The 20,971-nt window shown below is 45.8% G+C and overlaps 1 protein-coding gene and 1 pseudogene across 3 annotated transcripts in view; one reads left to right on the top strand and one right to left on the bottom strand.

The window, feature by feature from the left end:
• Positions 1–11,105, bottom strand: part of Slc41a2 (solute carrier family 41 member 2) — a 106,283-nt gene extending 95,178 nt beyond the window's left edge. Inside the window, exon 1 of one of the 3 annotated variants that reach the window (XM_021640930.2) lies at positions 10,970–11,105. The gene's annotated coding sequence lies outside the window, so the exon portion shown is untranslated. Of the gene's footprint in view, positions 1–9,498; positions 9,552–10,548; positions 10,690–10,969 lie in introns of those variants that run through there. The other 2 variants (XM_021640932.2, XM_021640934.2) reach the window with 2 other exon arrangements.
• Positions 4,628–5,620, top strand: LOC132652164 (small ribosomal subunit protein eS6-like; annotated as a pseudogene).
• Positions 11,106–20,971: the final 9,866 nt, after the last annotated feature.

Genomic DNA, 20,971 nt, shown 5'->3' with positions numbered 1-20,971 from the left:
ACATCTGGGGGGGATGGGAGCTGGAATTCCTAGCCAAGAGGAGAGCAGAGACACCTAAGTGCTTAAAGCATCCACCCAGGAGGAAGATGGAGGGAGCAGGTCACCATTTTGATGAATCATTTCCCTAGAGCCCACCCTCATGACTAAATTACACTGCAGTGAAAATGAGCAAGTTTGTGCATAATGTTTTCCAACGTCTGGAATTACTTTAGGATAATTACACAGGGCCAGTGAGACAGATGGCTCAGTCGATAAAGGCGCTTGCCACCAGATCTAAAGAACTGAGTTTGGTTGCCAAGACCCACATGCTGTAAGGTGAGAGCTGACTTCTGTTAAGTTGTCCTCAGCCTCCCCACTTGTGTACACCTGTGCACACACAACACACACACACGGAAATACATTTTTAAAATCTATACACGTTAATAGTTTCAATTTAGTTCAATGAATATTTTAAGGCCATTTCTATATTAACAAAAACTGATTCTGACATTCTCGTCTAAAATATATCTCTATAAACTTACTTGCAAAACTAGCCAAGTTTCAAAACCTCGAAAATCTACTGAAATCTCTCTACTTCTTATGAAAATTTCAAAGCTTCTTTCCAGTTATCAGAACCATATATATAAATTATTCATATATAAATATTCTGTTGATATATATATATATATGCCAACAGAATAATTTCGTTTGTAGCTGAGATTCTCAAGTTAATTCTGTTAAGTCACAAGACTGTGACAGTAGAAACATTCTCTGGAAACAAACTGACATCATTAAATTCTTCTCCATAAGTTCTCTGGGGCATATGGATATTCTCATTTCACTTTAAGAGCAAAACCTCTTCTGTCGACTCAGGTGACTGGATGCACTTTAGTCCGTCTTATCCCTTTGTCCCCAGCATCTGGAAAAAGCTGCCTTTGTCAGTAACTCAGAATGCCTGCACATTCAAAGACACATAAGTGCTAGGTTCCTGTGGGCAACCGCTACCGTTCTTCAACACTTTTAAGTAAAAATCAAGACTCACTGCTTTTATCATTGTTTGTTGTTGCTGTTTTGAGTAAGGGTTCTACGTGTACCAGGCTGGCCTGGCACTCACTTTGTAGCTGACATGAGCTTGAACTTGTTATCTTCCTCCTTCTAAAAGCTGAGACTGCAGGAGAGCTCGCCATGCCTTGCCCCTTCCTCCACCATCCCTACTACTGTTTCACAGTAAGAGAGCACGACAGTTGGCTATCTTTTAAATAAGTGAATGTAGTTCTAACCCTAGCATTTCAACTGAGAAAAAAACTCTAATAAAACCTTTTTGTTCACGAAACTGTAACTAGGGACAGCAGAGATGTTGTGTTGTTAGAAAATATCCCCCTCTCTGTCTTTTGTTTTTCTTGCTTTACATTTGTTAGTTTAAGGCAGGGTCTTGGTAGGCAGCTCTGGCTGGTTCTAAAGTTATTTGTGGGTGCACACGCCTGCATTCGGGCATGTGTGTGAATGTACATATATCATGTCCACATATGGAGGGGATATGTGGAGAGGTCAGGGACTACTTTCCAGGGGTGGTGCTCTTTCCACCACAGGCTCCTGCAGAGCGGGCTCAGGTAGTCAGGCTTGGTGGCAAGAGCCTTCACTTGCTGAGCTACCTCCTGCCCCCTTCGTCTTGTGTTTATTTCTTTGAGGCAGGGTCTCCCTCCTTAGCCCAGGCTGCTTCAAACTCATGACAACCGGACTCAGTCTCTCCAAGTGCTGGCATTACAGAAATGAGCCAGCACACTAGGCTCACCATGCCTTACCTCAAATAGTCGGATAATAAATGTATTACATTAATTAGTCCCTACTCTGTACCAGGCACTAACTGGCTGCATTTTGACCTTACTACGCACCAGATGTTATACTGGTTACCAGATGCAATTCGAAAAGGCGGGAGCAAGATCTTTTCTCAGACCTTTTCATCTTAGAGCAAAAATGGAAGGCTAACAAGGCACCTTTATGAAATGAAAGGTTCTAGTGACAAAAACAATGGGAAGATTCTTCAGATCAGATTGGAAGCAGATTTTGGAATACCTGTATCACGAGGCCAAAAACTCCGAAGTTTCCATGAGGGCTGAAAAAGACAAAGGACCTAAAGAGATCTTCCAAAGATGGTGATCTCACCAGTCAGGTCCTGATTAGATCCAATGGCATCTTATTTCCCCTAAGATGAACCCGAGTTTCCTTAAGAAGGCTAACTTCTTAACAAACCTTAACAATAACAAACCTTAACCCTACAGTCTAGCAATCTCTATACTTTACATATTCTTGGTTTCTACTTTATTTACATATGGAGAGATTCTCAGTGTAGCCCTGGCTGGTCTGGAACATGCTATGTAGAGGCTGATGGCCTCAAACTTACAAAGATCTGCCTGCCTATACCGCCCAAGGTTTAAAAGGTGTGTGTCACCACACCTGGGCTGCTTTATTTATTTTTCAAGACATGCTGGTCACACAATTAAGATGGCCTAGTGTGCCATGCTCTCCTTAGCTTTGGCCTTGTTTCTGTCGTTTTGTTGTTGTGTTTTTCTGAGAATGGTTCTTGTGCAGCCCATCCTTTCTCACATAGCCAAGGAGGGCATTTCACTGCTGATCCTCCAGCTTCCACCATCCATCTCCTGAGTCCTGGGATTGCAGAGTGCTAGGATCCAATCCTGGGATTCTCCAACACTGGGCAAACACTTGCCAACTGAGCTACACCCAAGCCCTCTCCTTAGTTTTCTTATAGGTGTTTCTTCCCTTATGTTTCTGTTGTTGTTCAGAGGTTTGTTTGGTTCATTTTAGCCTAAAACATGCCTGCTCAGCTCCACTCTTTACCTGGCTACCTACCATTCCACTCAGGATCTCTGCCCTTGAACCCAAGTTCCTCAGCCCTCCAAAACCAGTCCCTTCTCTACAGCACAGAGCCCTAAACACTTCAGCAATTTTCTCTCCGGACTACAAACTCCATGTGATCAAGGGACCATCCTCGTTCATCGCTGAAGGCCCAGAACTGCCCAAAGATACTCAATAAATATTTAAAGATGAAAGCAAGCAAAACATGGACTTGAATGACCTCGGTACTTAACCACATAATGAAAGGACGCTCACATAACTTTTTATGACAGTTTAGCTATTTTCAAGAACTATATATCATTGATTCCCTTTATAAACACTGATTAAATTCCTAGGCTAGCCTAAAAACCCCACATTTTAGCCAATGAGAGAACGCTGCCTATTTCCCTTTCTCAATGACCACCCTTAAGCAGGAGGTAGAACCAAAGCAATGCCTCTTTGCCTGCATCGCTAGTTCTCTCAACAGGAACTTACCTAAGGCTGAGGTAGAGGATAAAGGTCAGTGTTACAAAGGGCTGAATCCATCCCTGGGTTCTCCAGGCTCTCAGCTATCTCTTTTCACACCTTTGCATGCCTGGAAGGAGACAGCAGTTTCCTTTCCACCCAACTCCCATCAGTTAAGCTCAAGAAAGCCCAGTGCTTTCCTTCCTAAAGGTTTTTTCAGGAAATACAGTTCCATCTGAGTAGCCGGGTTCAGCGGTGGTGCATGCCTGTAATCCCAGAATTCTGTGAGGTTGAGGCCAGCCTGGTCTACAAAGTGAGTCCAGAACAGCCAAGGCTACACAGAGAAACCCTGTCTCAAAAAACATAAATAAATACAAAAAACAAAGCAAAATTCATCTGAGTAAGTACATTACACTCAGGGTTGGGGAAATAGCTTTGTGAGTAAGAGGACTCACTTCTTATACAAACAGGAGGACATGAGTTCGAATCCCCAGCACCTACATCAAGAAGCTAGATCTATAACCCCATCACTGTGGAGGATGGAGATAGGGTGATTGCTGGGGCTTGCTACCTGTCTGCAGATACCCAGGTCCAATGAGAGACCCTCTCTGAGGAATATAAGGCAAAGAGTGACACAGCAAGACACCTGCACACAACCACACAGGCATCCATGCCCTCACACCGCATACACATACACACCAGGAACAAAAAATAAAAAGGGGAAGAGGAAACCAAGTGCGGATTTAATCTCAGTTTCCCAATCTGGCTTTACCAGAAATACATTCTAGAGCATTTTACCATCATTTTAAGTCTCACTGACTTCTTCAGTCCAACCTCAATTTTGTTCTCTAGATGTGATGGTAAACTCAGGAACCCTATGCCCAGGGACCCCTGCCATCCCTTGCTTGATCACAGCTGCTGCTGCTGCTGCAGAGCTGCTGTCAAACCCAGGGCCTGGCACCTGCTCCTCCAGCCTGGGACCAAGCTATCCTGTGCTGTACCCTCAGGCCTGCTCTCAATTTTACTAGGCTTTGGGGAGAGAAGGGGGCAATTAGCATGTTGAAAACCTCACCGTGAGTAACAGTAGACCTAGACTTCCTTCTGGGCCTTAGGAGAAGTCTTCAGGGAGAAACAAAGGCGAGACAAAGAACAGAGGAACTGGGCCAGGCATGGCAGTACATACCTTTAACCCTGACACTAGGAGGGCAGAGGCAAGTGGCTGTGAGTATGAGATCCCCATGGTCCCAGCCAGCCAGGGTTACAGTGAGACTCTGTTTCAAAAAGAAGGCTCATCTTCTGTGGTATCTCCAAGGTAGTCAGCCGTGTCGAGATGGAGCTGAATATCCCCTTCCCCGACACGGGCTATTAGAAACTTCCTGAAGCGGACCATGAAATGCAAACTTTGTACATTTTATGAGAGAAGCACAAGGCCACAGAACAGACGTAGCTGCTCATTCTCTGCGTGAAGAGTGGAAGGGTTTTGTGGTCCGAATCAGTGGTGGGAACAGGAAGGTTTTCCCACCCAGGGCAGAGCGTGCCTGGTGCTCAAGTCTTGTTACAGACCAAGGAGAAGCAGGAAGAGAAAGCACAAGTATGCTCAAGGATGCATGGTGGATGCCCATCTGAGTGTTCTCAAATTGGTTATTGCAAAAAGAGGAGAGTTTTCCTGAACTGCAACTTGGCAGTTGGGGCTCATGAGCTGGCAAGACAGGAAGGCTTTTCAGCATCTCTGAGGAAGATGACACCTGCCAATATGGTATCAGAAAGTCCTTAAACAAAGATGGAAGGAAGCCCAGGACCAAAGCTCAAACAGTCAGCCTCATCACTCCACATGTCCTGCAACACAAATGCTGATATGTTGCCCTAAAGAAGTAACACACCGGGCTGGAGAGATGGCTCAGAGGTTAAGTGCACTGGCTGCTCTTCCAAAGGTCCCAAGTTCAATTCCCAGCAACCACATGGTGGCTCATAACCAACTATAATGAGATCTGGTGCCCTCTTCTGGTGTGCAGGTGTACATGCAGGCAGAACATTTATACATAAAAAAATAAATAAACCTTAAGAAAGAAAGAACAATAAAAAAAAAGTGAGGATACAGAATATGCTATACTTATGGCCAAGAGAATGAAGGAAACCAAAGAAAAGTGTTACAAACAAGTGGCCAAGAGATGCAAGCTGTTCTCAGTGAGAACCTCTACTTCTGAGTCCAGTCAAAAATAAGTCTTCAAGAATACATACACACATATAAATACACACATACACATATGTACATAGATTTAAAAGAGTAGCAAATAATGATCAAACCTTGAGGAAAAAGAACAAGGAAGGGAAGGTTTTCCCACTTCTCCTACTCAGACTTTTTGAGCAAAATCCCTGTTCTTACACACTATTCCACTGATCTCTCACTCTTGCTTTCCTCTTTGTCTTCTAACCCACATGTTCAGAAATACAACAAGTTTAGTAAATACCTAGAACATTCTTTCTTTTTAATTTTCTTTCATTATGTTTTGTCTTGTTTTCACAATCTCATGTCTCTGCTTCCCAAGCACTGGGATGAAAGGTTTGCACCACCAAGCTTGGCTAAAGCTTTCCTCAATACTGTACCTACCCGACCTGTCCCTCCTTAACTCAAACTTCCTATCTCCTCAGCAGCTGATCAGGAAGAAAGGAATATAAGTAAGTCACCCACATCAAAACTAAAATAGAGGGAGCTGGAGAGAGAGCTCGGTGGTTAAGCGCTCTTCCTGAGGACCCATGTGGCAGCTCATAATCACCACAATCACCATCACATTGATATAGGCACCAGGCATGTTTGTGGTGCAAACATATGTGCAGGTAAAACATCCATAAACATAAAAGTAAGTTTAAAAATTAAAAACTCAGCCAGGTGCAGTGGCGCAATCCTGAAATCCCAGCACTCTGGGAGGTGAAGCAGTTGGATCTCTGTGAGTTCGAGGTCAGCCTAGTTTACAAAGTGAGTCCAGGACAGACAAGGCTACACCCTGTCTTGAAAAACCAAAAAATCAAAATAGAGCTAGATAGTTTTAGCCATTTCCATATGTATACCTATATACACATATACAAAATACATGCATACAGAGATTATCTATGTATTTGAAAGGTAAATAAGGTTAACTACAGTAGTTTCACAGAGGTAAGGGGTCCCTAGAAATCCACTACATAAACCAGGTACGAACATCCAGACCATCATTTTCCAGGGATTAAGGTGTGAAAGGTGGTACACAACTTTAATCCCAGCACTAGGAAGGCAAAAACAGGTGGCTCTCTGGGAGTTCAAGACCAGCCTAGAGAGCACCAGGACAGCCAGGGCTACATGAGAGACTCTGTCCCCAGACCTGTCAGTCTTCACTGCCACCTGTCTCTTGAACTTTTACTTACTTGCTTCAATTGTTTTCTTGGAGGCTTACTTTCTCCTTCTGCTAACCTAAGTATAGTCCTGGAAGCTAGAAGCTTCCATACAATCTAACCTAGGCCTAGAATGTTTTTCAGCCTCTGAGACTTACTGCTTATTAAGTTTACCCTATCTTGTTCTTTCTGAGCTCTAGGCTGGCTGGTTCAACTCAGCTGTTCTGGCTCAGACTCCTCTCCCAGCTGACTTATTCAGTCTGGCTTCCCTCAGCTTCTGAGTTGCTTTGCTTGCCCTCAAACTAACTCCAGCAATCTTCTAATCTTCTGGCTCCTTCTCATTCTCTGGCTCATTCAGTCTTCACCTGAGTTTTCTCTCTGCAACCTGTCTCTCCATTGCTATCCTGGTAAAAACTGCCTCTTCTCTGCATTGCCCCTCAACTAGCCTCCCTTTCCCCTCTCTTCTCATGAGAGTTGGGGAGATCCTAGTCTGTCAAATCTCTCTCCAATTGGTCATTTTTTTTTCTGCCACTCAATTAGCCATCACTTTCAAATATGGGTACTTCTTTCTACAAACTAACTTTACCTTCATTGTTTAGGATTAAAGGCTTGTCCCACCATGTCTGGACCTAAGCTTCTCTTTACCTGAACCTTGCTCTGTCCTGAAACTCAGATCTGCTTCCCTCTGTCTCCTGGATTAAAGGCATGTTTGTATTCCAGCCAGATCACACAGACCTAGAAGGTCTTTGGATGTGATCTCTTACCAGAGCAACCATATTATGAATTAAAATTCCTCTCCACAGAAATCCCTGGTTTGGGGTGATTTTCTTTGTAACAGTTTCACTGGGTAGCCCTGGCTGGCCTTGAACCCACAGAGACCCAATGCTGCCATTACAGGTCTGTACCACCATGCCCAGTTTACACGCAACCTTTCTCAACAAGTGGCACTAACACTGCAGGGTGCAGAGGGGGTGCGTGAGAGCAATCAATAACAGAGTGATGGTTAGACTTTCGCTGCTGCTTAAGCTCCTTAGGTAAATCAAAGCAAAGACACACTGAGGTTACAAATCGACGGTGTCAGCTGATTTCTAGTAAAGGCAGTGAGGCATAGAATGGTTAAAGATTATGTGCTTTATAATTTATAGGTTGAGGAGGGTTAAGCTGTTCCTCACACACTTTTCATCAGTTGTTCTCCAGGATTTCTCCTTGGAAATCTTTAACCTTCTTTTAAATTTGATAGTATATGTTTAAACAGTAACAGAGTCCTTGCTTGGCCAAACTATTCAGTTCTCTGAGCCTTCTCTTAGGACCATCCATACCTGTTACAAATTTCATCTTTAAGCCTGGCATGGTGGTACACACCTGTAATTCCAGCACTCAGTGAGGTAGAGGCAGGGCGATCTCTGAGTTTGAGGCCAGCCTTGTCTACAAAGTGACTCCAAGACTACTTAGAGAAGAGAAACCCTGCTTGAAACAAACAAAGTTCATCTTTAGTAAGGAACCTCCCAAAGCCAGGTTAGTTAGAAGCCCCTCCCCAGGTATGTGACTGAAGCAGGTCTATATCCTTCACCCTGGTGTCCCAGAGCCCAGGCCTGTCTTCAGCAGGAATCCTGTCAAGATGATTTACCCAGAATCCCTCTCTCTAGGGATGTTTCCTCTTAGCACTTCTCTATCCACTGCCCCTGCCCCTCACCTAAAAATTCCTGCCGCTCCACACCATACTCAGGGTTAACTGCAACCTCTCTCCCCAGTGCCAATCCCTCCGCCATGTCCTTACACTGCTAGAATGGTCTTGAATGAAGTGTTTCTCCACCATGCAAGTTTCATTAAATATTTTTTCCTTAGTAGCAATGGAAAAAAAAAAAAAAAAAAAAAGAACTGGAGTTCAGAGAAATGTCATCTCTTCTAGTAAATTTTGAAAGAGAGACCTGAGGCTGGATTTGTAAACACTAAGAAAATCAACCATGCAGAAAGCACACAGCAGCATTTGTTCAGTTCCAGGTGGCTCTTAACTCAGCTCCAGCAAAATGTTTTTCACTGGGCAAGCCAGTGCACACCTGCAGTCCCAGTACTTGGGAAGCAGAGGCAGGAGGATGGCTGCAAGCTGCCAGCCTGGTCTACACAGGGAGTTCCAGGCCAGCCGGGGCTACAGAATGAGAGGGACTCTACCGCAAAACGCAAGCAAATTGTCTAGGATCCACATACATCACAGCTGCAAACAGGAGGAAAGCCCTTTCACTGTACTGTTTGAGTAAAATAATTAACATTCAACAGAAATTACTTGCAGTTAATGACAAGTGAATCTTTTCAATCTAACAAAGAATATACTAAAACAGCAACTAAAGTCTCATCAGGACCCAGGACTATACCTCCTGTTACTTTTCTCAATAAAGCTAACAAATAAAAAATAAAAGTAAGCCAGATGTGGTGGCGCACATCTGCAATCCCAGCACTCAGGGAGGCAAATCTCTGAGTTCGAGGCCAGCCTGATATACAATGCAAGTCCAGGACAGCCAAGGCTACACAGAGAAACCCTGTCTTGAAAAAAACAAAAACAAACAAGCAAAATAAAAATAAAGAAAATAAAATGCCCAGGAATGACCAGGTAAAAGATAAAGTGTTCTCAAAGATTCAAATGCGACTTAATCAAATTTTACCCATGTTGGACCAATACCAATCCAAAATATAGACTTCTGCCTATACATGAATAATAAACTCAGCAACAACAATAACAAAAAGCAAATAAAATAGCAAAAATAGGGGCCAAGGATCTAAACAGACATTTCTCCAAAGCAGACACATGCAGAGCCAATAAGCTTAGGAAAGACTTCTTACCCCTGGTCTAAACGCAGCTTAAAACTAGGAAAAGACGCCGTCTCATCCGCTGGGAGGGCTAAAAACCGCGAACAATAACAACAACGAGGATTGGTGAGTTAGGAAATTGCAGCCCACATAAACTATTTGGTGGGAATATAAAATGCAGCAACAACTTTGACTAAAGTCTGAAAGTTTCTCAAAAATGTTAAGCCATGAGCAGTTCCACACCTAGATATGTGTTCCGGGACACTGAAAACATACATCCATGAATGTTCTAACAGCATTATATCCAATGGCTAAAAAGTGGAAAACAATGAAATTTTGTTAACTGGTGAATGAATGCGGTAGTAACACACCAAATACCTATTCATTCAGCTGTAAGAAAGTACAGAACAGACACACGAAATAATACATGAATGAGTATTGAAAACATTAGGCTATGTGAAGGAAGCCAGACAAAAACCCACACACACACGTTGGCGGGGTGCGGCACAGGCCTGTGTGATCTCATCACTTGGGAAGTTGAGGCAAGAAGGCCATGAATTCAAATTAGCCAGAATTACACAAGCTCCCTAAGGGAAGAGCCAAAATCTTGTCTTTAAATGGAGGAGGTGGGGAACCACAAATATTGTATGATTCCATTAGTGTCCACAAAGGGTAAACGCATAGAACAGAAAGATCAGTGGCTTCCAATGGGTTGAGCCAGAAGAGGAATGGGAAGCAACTAACAGGCTCAGGGTTTCTTTTGGAGAGTACAAAAAATGATCTGGATAGTGGTGACAATTACAAAACCTGATGAATATACGAAAAGCCACATTTTGGAGGGATAAGTATCACGTATGCTATACGACTTATCAGTCATCAACTGTCCATTTACAAAAAGATGACGCCGGTATACTGTAGCTAAGAATGTAATCTAACACACACCAGCTCTCGCCATAAATGGGCTTCTTAAATCAAGACCTCCTGTACATTCATAAAGCCAAGAACTGGGTGGCGACGCGGCTGAGCCGCGAAGCCGCTCCAGGGGTGCGCAGCCCGCCGCGCAGCATCTGCATCCGAGCTCACCTTCCTCCATCCCTGGCGCGCGCCCCCTGGCCACCGCCTCCGGAGCGGGACGCGGAGCCCCAGCGCGGCGGCGGGCGGCGGCGGGTCCCGCCGGCCCAGGCTCCAGCGCCCACCGCACGGCCCGCCCTCCCTCCCCTAGCCGGTCTCGGTCCGCGGCCAGCCCAGCGCGGCGACGCCCCGGGGTCCGTGAGCCGGGCCCAGCTCGGCCGGCCCGCCGCGCCTCCCCGCCGCCGCTGACAGCCGCCCGACGCCCGCGGCCACTCGCGCCCCGCCCCGCCCCGCGCACGCGCGCACTCGGCCGGGCCCGAGCGCCGGTGATGTGGCCGCCCCGAGGCTACCCGGATCCTGGCCGCGCCCGGGCGGCCGCTCGGGCTCCGCCTGGCCGGCTTAGCTCAGGCTGGCCCGCGCATCCTCCGCTCACCGCTCCGTTGGCCCCGGGCCCGGCGGGGTCCCGCTCGCGTTCCCCACGGACCGGACTGAAACCGCGGACGTGGGAGTCGTTGCGCGCTTCTCGGAGACCAAAGGACGGGGAGGAGACGTGCGGGCAGCGCGTCACGCCCTCCTGGCGCCTGACGGGGTCAGAGCCAAATGCACCGGCGCTGCCCAGCCTGGCGTTTCAGTTTGCCCAAGCTCGAGTCTGGGGGTGGAGGCAGACTTGAGCCAGAATTTGCCCAGGAAAACTGGGGGCTGCTTCAGTGACTTATTTGCTAGGCACCTGCTATATGGGATTGAGCTAGTGGGATTCCACCACCCCTCTCCGTTTGGTCCTCAGACTACTCTTTTGGCTCAAACCAACGTTTTCACCGCAGGGACAGCTGTGATTTGGGAGCTTTTCAGGTAGACACATACACTTCCATTCTGGCTGGGCCTGGTGGAGCCTGTCTTTAATCTCAGAGGCAGGAGGTTCTCAATGAGTTCGAGACCAACCTCCACTTAGCAAGTTCCAGGAAAGCCAGGACAGTATGTGGGGGACTGGCCTTAAACTCAGTTTTGTTTTACTTTTCTCTTTTTCAAGACAGGGTTTCTCTATGTAGCCTTGGCTAGATGCTTTGTAGACCAGGCTGGCCTCGAACTCACAGAGATCCAACTGCTTCTGCCGCCCTGAGCGCTGGGATTACAGGCGTCCTCTACCAGTCCCTGCTCCAGTTTTGTTTTTTGAGACAGCCTCACTGTGTAGCTCTGGCTGGGCTGGAACTTGATGTGTAGACCAAGCTGTCCTTGAACTCACAGAGATCTGCCTGCTCAGCCTCTCAATGCTTGGATTAAAGGCCTTCACCACCATTCTCTAACCTGGCTTCAAACCCCTCCTATTCTGAAATTACAGGTGTGTACTGTTATGTCCAGCCCTACAACACTTTTGTTTGTTTTTGTTTCTCCGTGTAGCCTTGGCTGTCCTAGAACTCTCTCTAGACCAGGCTGGCCTCAAACTCAGAGATCCATCTGCCCCGGCCTCCTGAGTGCAGGGATTAAAGGCATGTGACACCACTGCCCTGCTCCTAGAACACTTTTTAAAAGGGGGGTGTTTTTTTTGTTTTGTTTTGTTTTTTGTGAGGCTGGGGAGATGATTAGCAGTTAAAAACAGGTACTGCTCCCCCACACATGCACGCATACCTAGACGGCTTCTCTGTGTAGCCTTGGCTGTCCTGGACTTGCTCTATAGACAAGGCTGGCCTTACAGCAATCGCCTGCCTCTGCCTCCGCCTCCAACCCCCCAGCTCAGGAATTGCTCCTGCAGACAACACGAGTTCCCAGTTCCCATATCCATGCATGTACGCAGGAAGGCACACACACATACATCTGAGACTCCAGCTCCTCTGGGTCCAGGGCCTCCACAGGAAGCATCTGCATTCATGAGCACATACCCAATCCCGACATACATACACAGTAATTCAAAATAAAATTTTAAATTTTAAATCTTTAAAGGGTTTTTAAATACCTTTAGGAATGAAAGCATTACTATGAAGAATGCAAGTGCTAAATAAAAATTATAGGAAGTTGTTGGTTTTTTTTTTTTTTTTTTTTTGGTTTAGGGTTCTGTACCACTAACTGAAACTGCTCCACCTTCCCAGAAACAGCTGTTTGAATTGATTGATGTTGAAGCAGCTTCTGCCTTAATCTACACACACCCACACACACACAGAGACACACACACACAATTTTGTGCAATGAAGTATGGCCCAATTTTACAATCAGAAGAAAAAGCCAATTGAAACCCTTCAGCTAACTGGTGTAATTTTGTCCTTTGACACGGGAAAGCAGAGATTCTGTGACACTGCCAGATGTCTTTGTTTTGCTTTACCTGCTGCCTTGGTTAAGGTTTTGTGGCTGTGAAGACTGAAGGGACACCTTGACCACTGCAACTCTTACAAAGGAAACCATTTCATTGGATCTGGCTTACAGTTTCTGAGGTTTACTCTGTAATCATGGTGGGGAGCATGCATGCAGGAGATGTGCTGGAGGAGTGGAGGACCTGAGAGTTCCACGTGGCACATCTGAGACCTCAAAGCCTGCCGTCCACCAGCACAGGTCCTCAAACAATGCCACACCTACTCCAACAAGGCCACACCCTATAATGGTGCCACTGGGGAGGGGGGGAGCTTCTTATTCAAACCACCACAACTACATCTTACTAGAAAGTAATTAGCTGCTCCAAAACCTCTAACCGGTAAATAATGGAGCATCTTGAAATTTCCACTCAAAAACACCCATCTGGAGCTGGTGTGGCGGGACATACCTTAATCTACTCAGGAGGTAGAAGCAGGTGCACCTCAAGGCCAGCCTGGTCTACAAAGTGAGTTCCTGGACAGAAACCCAGAAACCCTGTCTCAAAAACAAAAACAAAACAAGCGCTCGTCAGAAGCTGACCTCTGCTCTTTTCCTGAGGCAGCTGGAGGTTTCAAGCGCCCCAGTTGGCTCAGCCAGTTGGCTGTGGAAGGGAGCTTTCTGCTTATACCCTTGCTCCTGTATGCCACAGTGTGCTGTGGATTTTTAAAGTGTGTTGAGCTTCAGCTTGAAACTCAGACATAAACTGAGTTTTCATTCCTGAAAATAACTCACAGAACTCGGGTGTAGAGGCAGCCCCTTCCTCAGGTCCCCGCGCTCACAGGCAGCAGGAATCACTGTCCTGTCTCATCTCTTACCTAACTAACTGCTGGCAACTTCAAATGTGAAGCAAGTGGCTAGAGCTGAAGCTAGGCAGGCAGTGATTGTGGCCAGGATGATGGCTGCAGGTGCCGGACGCCAGACAAAGGGCCCTGTCATCTATGCTGAAAAAGAGCTCTCCTTGAAGAAATGACATTTAATCTGAGCCCGATGAGTGAAAAGTTGGATGGACAACAAAGAGGTAAGTATGAGATACTGTTGGTTAGGGAACACAGATTTGTTACCTTAAACGACATGGTCCAGCCTGGAAGAGTATACATAAATTTCTGTACTCACCAAGGAACAGAAATTCATGAAGCAGTACATTTACCAATAAATGTGGGGCATCAGAGATGAGCTCCAGCCCAGCAGGCAAACCTTTCAGACGTTACCCAAAGCCTGTTCATCTGTAGCACTGTCCAGAAGTCTAGAGTTCGGCTCAGCTTAGCGCTAGATTATAAGAAGTTGTGCACACACAGAGACACATCCATAGTGACATGCAGAGCAGAAGCTTGCAGTGTCCGTCTCGTTCCGCTTTATTGTGTGTTAATACCATGGTTGCTAGTCACATTCATCTCCCTGCAAATGTCAAGATTTAGTTCTTCATGGTTCTGCACTGTGTGTGCACATGCGCTTTGCAGCCTATTGTGTGAGGCCGGGTCTCTGATTAAGCCTGAAGTTTGCTGTTTCCAATAGCCTGGTATGCTTGCTAGTGTTGTTCTGTTTTTGTCGGCTTGACATAAGCTATGGTCATCTGAGAAGAGGGAACCTCAACTGAAAAAACGACTCCATCAGATTTATGTCTGGGCAAATCTGCAGGGCATTTTCTTGACTAGTGATTGACATTGGAGGGCTCCGCCCACTGTGTGAGGTGCCTCCTGGCCTCCCCCTAAGCAGCTTCAGTTCCAGCCTCCTGGTCGGAGCACGGCTTGAGTTTTCCTCAGCGATGGGTGTGGCTGAGATGTGTAAGCCTAATGCCTTCCTCCCCAAGCTGCTTTAGTCCACTTTTTTCTCACAGCAATAGAAAGTAAACTAGTTTGCCTAGTTAATCAGGGAGGTCTGGAGTTTTTTCTGCCCTCCCTGCTACCCAGGAGCTGGAGCACACAGGTATGGCTGCCTGGCTTTTATGTGGGTGCTGAGGATTTCAACATGTGCGGTTTTGTTTGTTGGTTGGTTTGGTTTTTTGGTTTTTTGTTTTGTTTTGTTTTTTCATTCACAGTAAGCATACTTACCTGCTAAGCCATCCCCTATGCCCCTTGCTTTGTCTTTTTGAGACAGAGTCTCTATAAATATTGCTAATACTAGGCTGGCTTTAAACTTGTAGCAATTCTCCTGCTTCAACCTCGAAAATACTGGGATCACAGATGAATACCCCCTGTGGCTGGCTTCTGAAAAGTTTGGTAATCAGGAGAGTGTTATGTGAGAAAAAGAGTTAAGATCAAGACCACCGTGGTGGGGCACACCTTTAGTCCCAGCACCCAGGGAGGCAGAGATAGTAGGCAGAGCTATGTGAGTTCAAGGCCAGCCTGGTCTACAAAGCCAGTCCAGAACAGCCAAGGCTAACAAAGAGAACCCCTGTCAAAAAAAAAAAAAGTTAACATAATTGGCTATTGAGAAGGTTAAGACATCTCAAGCTAAGTCTGGCTTTTGACTTACAATGTTGCTTCTCTTCAGAATCACAAAGTTCTAACCAGCCAAGGCTGAGCCCTCTGCAGGAATGTTACTACAGAGGGCTTTTGTTCACCAGGAAGTCAGACTGGGACTATTTGAGCTGCTTGGGGAGAGCAAAGTTTGATGTCACTAAAGTCAAAATATTGACCATGCATTTGGATAATGAGCCTGGGATGGACAGTCTTCATGACACTAGCGAGTGATCACCTTCTGAGTTCAACTCCCAGAATAGAGATGTGGACTGAGATGAAGACAAATGCAAGCTTTAAGCTGGCAGGTAATGAGGCTTACATGTGAAGGCATGACTTTAGAGAGAGCCTGAGTGGAAGCAAGGGAGCGCTGAGACTCACTGTGTAAGCTACTTGGAGGGAATCACTTTGTCCACCGCTTGACTTTGTCTACCCCTTAAAGGTGGCATTATAATTCAGGAGGAAGCTGGTGGTTTTTTATTAAATCTTTTTAAAGATTATTTTACATATATGAATGCTCTCTCTGCATGTACAGCTGCACACCAGAAGATGGCAACAGATCCCAGTATAGATGGTTGTGAGCCACCATGCGATTGCTGGGAGTTGAACTCAGGACCTCAGGAAGAGCAGGCCATGCTCTTAACCACTGAGCCATCTCTCCAGCCCAGAAGCTGATGATTAAACCTTGCTTGAAGACAGACTCTTGAGCATCCCTCTCAGATGTCTGTGGATTGCTCTGATATCCACTGAGAAGTGAGCACTATGGTGTGTAGCTGGGGAAACAGCTCAGTTAGTCCAGTGATTCGCTCACAAGTGTCAGGACCTGAGACTGGATACTCAGAATCCAAGTAAAAAGCTGACTGTGGAGCTGGAAAGATGGCACAGTGGATAAGAGCACTTGGTCCTCTTGCAGAGGTCCTGGGTTGATTCCCAGCACCACATGGCAACTCACGACTGTAACTCCAGTTCCAGAGGATCTGATGTCCTGTTCCAGCCTTCTTGGGCATTGTGCACACAATGGTATACATACATGCTGGGAAAACATTCAGACAAACAATCAAATTAAGTAAATCTTATTTTATTTTATTTTTTTTTAAGAAAGCAGGATGCACGTGATAGATCTTCTCCCACCAACAAAATGAGCCACTTCAAGCCAAATTAAAGCACAAAGGCAGGTTTACTAGGGGCAGCTCTTTGGCGGGTTCACCAGTGCTAAGGAACAGGGCCAAGGAGGTCGCCAAGCAGACAGGGAAAAGAGAAGGGGTTGGAAAAAGAGTGTGCAAGTGCAAAGAGGAGAGAGAGAACCGAAATGTCTAGATAACAGCGAAAAGCCTCTCGGGGAGCTGAAGGCCTGCTGCTGGACTGGGAAGTTCAGCATAGAGGTCTGGGAATGCTGGCCATGCTGTGTAGCAGGCATGCACTGAGGGCTGCTGGGAAAACCTGGAGGCCAGATCTGCTTTGCTGAGTTAAATGGGCAGCTCAGCTGCTTGTCAAACCTTGTCTGCAATCCAACCCCGTGCGCTTCTAATCCCCGTGGCCGTGAGATGGGAGGCGGAGTGGGTCGCTGGAAGCTCCCTGGCGGTTGGTTTAGCATACTGGGCAACGTTCCAAGACAGTGTAAGACTGACTCACACAAAAATGGGAGGCTACGGATCAGTCACCCGAGGCTGAACTCCGACCCCCACATCCACACTTGTACACACACGAAGAGCCATCGTGAGCCACTTGAGAGTGAAACCACAAATTCTATAAAACACCCACACAGCAAAAGCCTTAGGGAACACCGTCACACAGATGTCACACAGCCCATGCAGAAAACGACCCAGACACGCTAACTTCTAACCCCACCATCCACTACTCTTCCTGGGTATTTGAATGAAAAATAAAAAGGGACTGCTTCCTAGATACGGCGGAGGGGAGAATTTATTGGATGTAAAAGGGAATGCATAATCAGGGGCAGGGACCCTGGGAGAGTCCAGGGGAGGCTGGCCATGTGAGGAGAAGGGGGAGTGACGAGGGAAGAAGAGCTTTGATCTAGAGAGGCAGCCTGGGCCAAGGAAGTAAAGGGTAGACCAGGAGGACCAGGTAAGCAAAATGGCAGGATTACACAGGGAAGGGTGGCACTCGAGGGACGTTCTCCCTGGGCTGGAGAAGTTCAGGGGACAGGGACTGAGGGATTCTGGGAGAACCTAGTGGCCAGTGGCCAGTTTGTTATATTAATGAACTCCTGTTAACCATTTGTCCCGGTTTGAGATCTGACAGCCCCGCCTTTCAGTTGATAATAAACAGTCTGGGACAACGTACTCTTTTCTGTGACTCCTTCTTGCTGTCTCTGGGGGTGTCGTTGGCAGGAGCACAAGGAAACAGGAATGTTGGCCAAGGCTGGGAAGAGAGAGACAGAGGAAGGACTGAAGGCCGTTATGCTCGCTGCCCAGATTCTGCAGGACCATCTGTGGTAGGGAAGCGCAGGCCTCACTGCAGCAATCTGTGGCGCTGGACCGCCTGGGGCTAACAGCTTTGGTGCTCTCCCGGATTAGATCCCAAGGGAACACCTGGAGCTGTTGAATTGCTGGAGAAATCTGCAGTTGAGTTGAAATCAGCTGGGACAGATAAACTAGGGACAGAAGGTAAAGTTAAGGAGTTGAGGGGAATTTTTTTTTTTTTTTTTTACGATTTATTATTTATACAGTATTCCAGCAGGCCAGAAGAGGGCACCAGATCTCATTATAGATGGTTATGAGCCATGTGGTTGCTGGGAATTGAACTCAGGACCTATGGAAGAACAGTCAGTGGTCTTAATGTCTAAGTCATCTCTCCAGCTCCAGGGGAAATTTTTTATCTTGTGTATACATTTGAAACTTTTAGGCCCATGGTCCTAACAGTTGTGGGAAGGGAGTCCCAAGCCCAGGGAAAGGGGGAGAGGTCCTACCTTCAGGAATAGCAGCAGGTGGGGAAACTTGGGCTGCCAGTTGACCTGTGAGAGGCAGATTCAAGTAGATTCTTTGAAATTTACAAGAATTTTCTTTAAAACTGGGCCCAGTGACTCACACCTGTAATCCCAGGGCTCAGGGAGGTTGAGGAAGGTGGATCTCTGTGAGTTCCAAGCCAGCCTGGTCTACAAAGAGTCCAAGACAGCCAAGGTTACACAGAGAAACCCTGTCTCGAAAAAAGAGAGAGAGAGAGAGAGAGAAGTTTCTTCGAGTTTACAAAAAGAGATAAGATAAAACTTTTAGATACGTTAGGATTACCACTGAGAAAGAGTTCCAGGACAGGGAGAGACACACAGCAAAACCCTGTTTCAAAAAAAAAAAAAAAAAAAAGTGATTTAAGAAATGTTAAAAATAAGTCAGGCATGGTGGCACAGACCTGTAATTCCCGCACTCTGAAAGGCAGATCGGTGGATCACTGTGAATTCGAGGCCAGCCTGGTCCACAAAGTTAGTCAAGGACAGCCAAGTCTACACAGAGAAACCCTGTCTAGAAAAAAAAAAGTGATTTAAGCCAGGAGGTGGTGGTACATGCCTTTAATCCCCACACTAGGGAGGCAGAGGCAGGTGAATCCCTCGATCACAGGTGTGCACCACCACGCCCATCCTTAAATCACTTTCTTATACCTTTATAATTTACATAAACTTTAAGCTCCCCCACCCCCCCCCCACTCCATCCAGCCATTTACCGTAAGACACCAGTGGCTGGTTACGGAAAGCAGTCAGTCATTGCAAAGCAAGTCCCTTTAAATACAGGAATAGTAAAAAGTTACTTTGCAATATGTTTTGTGAGTTTATTTCTTGTCATAGTCTGGAGTCAGCATGGTAGGAACATGCCAACAGAGACACACAAGAGACAAAATACAAAGATCCCAATGGCCAGGCAAAATGTACTATTTCCTCTGCCACAGTTGTGAAAACTCGGGGGAATCTGCCCTCCCCCCACACTGCTCACACCAAGGACAGCCATCTGCCCGACTACCCAGAACTCGGCTACCCTTACACACAAGTGCTTTCCAAACACTTGTTTTTACATTTCAGCTCTCGTCCTAAAGTATTCATCTTTCTTGTCAGTGGTAGCTCTAGGAAAGTGAGGCCCTGAGGCCTGGTTTTTACTGTTAAGAGAAGGCAGCTGTAGCCTTGAGGAAGGAGCTGGCTGCTTGCTGCTGACAAAGAATACAGTCAACCAGTATCATCAGAGATCTGAAAAGGATAATTATAGCAGGAGGTATCAATTGAAATGACAGAAACTTCCTCATTACCTAGACAGCTGTCCTAGGTCTCAATGGCTTGTCCTGTGGTCTCAGGCCTTTGTTGGGGGGTGGGGGGGACATATCTTCGGCCATCATATAGGACAGCATTAATTCGGCTCCCTCACAGCAGCAGGCCTTCGGCTATCAGACTCAGGTGAGAGAGTTTTCTGAGGAGGAGGAACTTGAAGGAATGAGCTCACTTTGACTAGAGCAATCAACCCAAAAGTGTCCAGTTTTAGCAGAGCCCTGGCAGCAGGCCAGGCACAGGTTAGTGTTATCACAATTTAGGTGGGGTCATCCTGTACTGTCTCTCTTCTTTGGAGAAGATAGAGTTTTCACTAGAAAGGGTTAAACATTTTGAATGCCATATTCAGCAGATCTCTGAAGAGTTTGAGGATCACCTATTAAATATTCTTGAGTTTAGCCTTAGCCTTGAAAACACAGGAAACTAAGTAAAGCTTAACACTAAATGAATTACGTAACAGTTCATAAGTTAGTCATTTTTATAAGATTAGGTGCTTACAGATGTATCCATGTTAAGTTTGAGCCTTAAAATTTTGAGTTGACTATGAGTTCGAGGCCAGCCTGGTCTATAAAGCAAGTCCAGGACAGCCAAGACTACACAGAGAAGCCCTGTCTCAAAAAACAAACAAACAAACAAACAAAAAAAGTGAGTTGAAGCTGGGCTGGCAGTGGTGGCTCACACTTTTAATCCCAGCCTGGGGAGGCAAAGGTAGACGGATCTCTGTGAGTTTGAGGCCAGCCTGGTCTACAGGGTGAGTTCTAGCCAAAGCTACATACAAAGAAACCCTGTCTTGAAAAACAAACAAACAAAATAATTAGTTGAAGATTTAAGCCATAAATACAGTCTATAGAGAGACTGGGAACTTTCCTGATCTTTTCATTATAGAATATCATAGTTGTTGTTGTTGTTGTTGTTTTAATGACTTCATTTGTCCAGATAGCTAAAGTTTAACAAAGTGATCAAAGACAAAAAACTAGGTGCATATTACTGTGGCCCTAGGTAGATCTTAGGAATTTATAAACCTTATTTATCAGATATACCTTATTTATCAAACATATGTTGTTATCTAAATCTTTAAGAAGCCTGGTATTAAAAAGTTAGCAAACACATAAGTAATTAGGTGTAAATCTCTAAGTCAGCTTTTGTAACTCTGAATACATACTTATAACCTTACAATCTTGTCATTATACAAAATTCTGCACTAATCCAAAATTGCAGGAGTCAGCTTATGGAACCTTACTTCTTGACTTTCTTTTTAGCATATAGTCTGGAGGTTAGTCTCGCAGAGGCCTGGCGGAAACAGATGCTCTTACCACAAACTGGTCTGTTCTTAAATTAGGAAATTTTCTGCAAGTGAACTGTTGGGTAAATTTCCACT

Source organism: Meriones unguiculatus, chromosome 2, assembly GCF_030254825.1.
Source record: "Meriones unguiculatus strain TT.TT164.6M chromosome 2, Bangor_MerUng_6.1, whole genome shotgun sequence".
NCBI lineage: Eukaryota > Metazoa > Chordata > Mammalia > Rodentia > Muridae > Meriones > Meriones unguiculatus.
The sequence above is the reverse complement of the archived record's forward strand: the minus strand, read 5'-3'. Positions and strand labels throughout refer to the sequence as shown.